Source organism: Morone saxatilis, unplaced genomic scaffold, assembly GCF_004916995.1.
Source record: "Morone saxatilis isolate NCDOM2014 unplaced genomic scaffold, NCSU_SB_2.0 Contig24, whole genome shotgun sequence".
Taxonomy (NCBI): Eukaryota; Metazoa; Chordata; class Actinopteri; family Moronidae; genus Morone; species Morone saxatilis.
The window spans coordinates 19,040,082-19,044,857 of record NW_023339807.1 but is presented as its reverse complement, the minus strand read 5'-3'; positions in this window follow the sequence as shown (position 1 = coordinate 19,044,857).

The following is a 4,776-nucleotide window of genomic DNA, read 5'->3' as shown; positions in this document are numbered from 1 at the left end:
CTCTCTCTCTCTCTCACACACTCCAGCTGATGTTGCAACTCCCTATCGATTCAGTGCCCCAGGCATATGAAGTATGGCGCTATTTTATTTTCAGTATAATACATCACAATCATGCATGCTAATGGTTTATTGTTTTGCAGACTGAGCTTGTACAGAATGCATTGTGTGGTTGGGTTATTGTCAAAACTATTAATTGCAGTTTGCTATGCTGAGATAACTCAGTGTTTGACAGCTAAGTTTTAGTTGACAAAAATGAAAACTGAAAACAGGAATGGGAATGGAGGAAAAATGTAATCTGAGTAAACATGCAGACCTTTAATAACCTTGAAATGTATATTTTAGCTAATGTTAAACTCAACTGAAACTTTATGAAAACTCCCAAGATATAATCCCACAATCATGTCACAGAGTTTTTTAGAATTTAAATTATACACCAATCATGCCATAACATTATGACCACGTGACAGGTGATGTGAATAACATGATTATCTTCGTTATCATGGCACCTGTCAGCGGGTGGGATATATTAGGCAGCAAGTGAACATTTTTCTCTCAAGTTGATAGAAGCAGCAAAAATGGGCGGTGCAAAGATTTGAGCGACTTTGACAAGGGCTAAACTGTGAAGGCAAGACGACTGGGTCAGAGCATCTCCAAAACTGCTGCTCTTGTGGGGTGTTCCTGGTCTGCAGTGGTCATTACCTATCAGAGGTCGCCCAGGTGGTCACAATGTTATGGCTGACCGGAGTATATTATGTTCATAAAGTACATTTGTCTTATGAGGTTTTCTTACAATTTGCTGTTATGATTTTAAGCCTTTTAAAAATTAACAGCTGCAAACAGTCAGTTTTAATCCATAGCTGACATCTTAAAAAATAAGCATTTTGCCAAACTAACAGTCCAAAACCCAATTTATCAATTTATGATCATAGAAAACAGAGAAAAGCAGTAAATATGCATATTTGAGATACTTTAAATTGAAAAAAGATCACATTTCTGCTTGATAAATGAGTTTTTTCAATGAGCTGGAAACAAAACAATGACATTTCATCACTTTATTAAATTCTTGTGATAGTAAACAGTCAAATTAAACTTCCATCAAACATGGAGCATTTGATATCATTTGAAGTCATGTTTTTGGCCACGCACTTTGTAAATGTCCAATGTTCACTTTCTTTCAGCTCGGGTTTGGTCCCAACTCTTAAGAAAAATAACTGACTCCCTAACTGTTAAATGCTCCATTATGTTCACCAGCTAGTCCCTAACTGCTGTTTGGTGTACAGTAGGTTTATCTTTTTTTTTGCTGAAAACAGCTTCCTGCTGCATCTGGAAAGAAATGCTGATGAGAGCAGTGAGAATGAATCAAAACAGTAACGTTGTGGTTCATAAAACCAAAACATTGAGCATTAAAAGACTAAAACAAAAATTCTAAGGAGATACAACTCTTTTCCCATTACACAGATTTATTTGCTCCATATTGTTAAAGGTCCCCCGCCGAGTTTTGTTACCACTGTGGAACAGTTTTCTTCTATGAGTGTTTCCCCATTTTGTTTATCTTGTGTATGAGCGTGAGGACACACATGCACAAACGAGTAACACGATAGGCTACTCATCCCTGCCAATGGTTTCACACTATTCAACTGATCAACAAGTAATGCATCAAGATATGCAACAGCAAATGCAGTGATGAAGAAAACTGAAAGCTTGAAAACATGTACATTTAATATAGAATTGAAATTACCTTTATTACTGTACAGGGCCTCTAAAATTAATTTTAATAATTAATTTAAAATTATAAAAAAAATATTGATTGGAGGAGCTTTAAATGATTAATTCATTATAAAATTGTTTCCTTTAATTGATTAACCAATTAATTGTTTCAGCACTGTTCAGATATTTGATGCAGGATACGATCAAGAAAAAAGCTTAAATTAAAGCTGAACCTTTGTGCAAAAATGTATGAGTCAGTTTTTAATAACAGATGTCTTCACTTCTTTTAGCCATGAGACATATACAGTAATCTTTACTTTGAATCTAGGTATCATATGTGCAGCAGAACTGGAGTTATCAGTTTTTTTTTATATGGCGCCAGTGGGTCAGATCTACTTACTGAACTTCCTACCACTGTGTCTTTTCTAATTTCCTTTGACCAGACTCTTGTGTCATTGTGATCTCTATCTGTGGAAACAGTGCCTTAAGGGATTAATAACTTTGGAGATGGAGGTGGTGATAAATGATACCTTGATGGTCCGCTGTCTGAGACTGTACAAATTAACTCCAGTTCACTTGCCATCATTTCTCTGGCTTCTCTATGCTGCACTTAGCCGCTCCATTATCTTACCGTACCCTCCATTGTGTCTGATGTTCATCATGGAAAATACACATTTTAAACAGCATGTATCCTGCTGGCGACTAACCTGCTAACAACAGAAGAGAATTAAAGTTTCTTCACTGCTGTGGTTTGCTGACAGCTGATAAAGTACCAAAATGATCACTATTGATGCACTGAGGCATTCAAGAGTGAAGGGTTTTAATATGATAATATGAAGCTATGAGTTGGAACAAATTCAATGCTTTAAAATGTCTTTCAGAGTTGTAGCAAAATGTGTCGACCATCCATACACTGATCTGTGTCTGTTAATGGTGCTAAAAGACCTGCAACAATAAAAGGGATCCTAAATAAGATTCTCTTTGTTGTAGCTCTTCTGGGCAGGAAGGGGGTACCTGTTTGCTGTGTTTCTCCAGTTTCACATATCCACTTCAATTAGTCACAAGCTTACTTTAAGGTGAGGTGAACCCTCACAGTGTGTTTCAAGATGGTAAAGGATAAGAGTGATTGTATCTATCTGCTAGGCTAAATAGTCAATTTACTAGTTACCAGAGCTTCAAATCTCCTGCTCCATTGGTTTTTGTTTTTATTTTTAGCATAAAAATGACTGTTTGTTAAGCTCGCCCCTCATAGTTACTCTGGCTACACCCTTCCAGTTTACCTTCTGGCATGGCACATATGCAGTGTACAGTAATAACAAAGGCAGATTATTCGTCAAAATTGTTGATCATCTTTGAAACCATGGGCAATTGATTTCAGACAAAAGCAGGCTTCTCATTTCTATCTGGCATCAGGGGTCAATTTTGTCCACTGACATGATGAACATTGCTAGTAGATTTTATCAGCTAGATAGTTCAGATAAGTGCTTCCTTTTTGCAGTTAAGCGTAGCTAGTTAGCTACCTAAGCTACTGTAACGGTAGCTCCATGAGTTGATTGACCTTATCTCCAGCTGTTGTTACCAAATGACTTGTTTTAAAACCAAAACCCTGTAAAAGTGGTCTTAAAAATGCACTTTATATTGAGCTAAAAGACTGAGGCTAAAGCCACACATCTGAAGCAAAAAAACAGATTCCACAACAGTTGATGATCCATGCAAAAGACATGGAAATAAAGAAACAACACTGTTTCACTGTATTGCAGCCATTTAGTACTACAGTATTGTATATACTAGTATATACTTGTTATTTTCAGACAGTAAGTTTTAACTTTTAACTAGGGATGCATCATTTGGGAAATTCAGAGCCAAACAATTTGGCCGATATTTATTCACCCTTTTGTGCCAGGGAAACAAAGAAAGCTACAAATATATATCTGCCTTGTTGCACCTCACAGCAGGTAGGATTTGTATTTGTGTGCAATTTGTGCCAGTGCTGAAAAACAGATGTATTTCTTCAACATATATATATAATAATATGACATTAGCCAGTGCTAAATGTGTGCAACACAACAGATAAACATCGGACACTGACATTGGTGAATGCCAGTTTATTCGCCAATAGGCCAGTGTCAGTCAACAAGCATCTATTTAACATTCCATATAGCCTATAGATGAAGCTTTTAAGATCTTTATAACTGATTAACTGATGTGTTTGACATACGTAACACTACCTCAGGTAACGTTGGATGGGGTTGTTCAACTGTAGACATCCTGAAATACAATACAGAGCAGGACATAGGATACACTTAAGGCTGAACTCTAATGGCATATAGGACCAGCATTGTGCCAGAATATTTCCCCTTACCCCATCCCTAACCCCCAACCAGTCATTTTCACTAAACCTTAACCCAACCTTACCCTAGTCACAATCATCAACTAACCTAAGCACCAAAGGCAACAGTGCAGGAAATACACAGGGAAACACCATTCAAAGGGAAAACAGAGCATAAATAATAAATAACACAGACCATACACTTCTTACATCTGTTGCTTGCAGCCTCTGGCTCCTGTTTATATTTTCAGTCCACAGTGTTTAGATGCCTTCCTCCTTTGTACATTTAAGTGTAATGCAAAGTTCACATAGCTGAGTTAAAGTTTGAACTTTCCATCTTGACTCTCCATCTTTCACAAGTAATCAGATCAGATTTTCTGTCATTACAACATTTGTTATCTTAGTAACAACACACACTGTCACACGCTAAAATCACATTATTGTGCAAGACCTCTGGGTGCTGCAACAAACTAGTGACACAGATTTTCTTATTCTGGTTGATTTTATGATGCATTTTGGAGTTGTGAGGCAGAGAGCATTCCTTAGAGCAAGCATATTTGTCAAGGCAACAATATTGTCTTAGTCCCTCTCCTATAATGTCATTCTCTGGTCTCTTTCAATCCTGATGCGATGCACGTTGTGGACTGACAATAAAACTCTTGAAATATAGTTTGAGTAGTCTGATGAGTTGCATTTTTAGACATAAAATCTGAATAAGATTTCAAGGCACCTACACATAT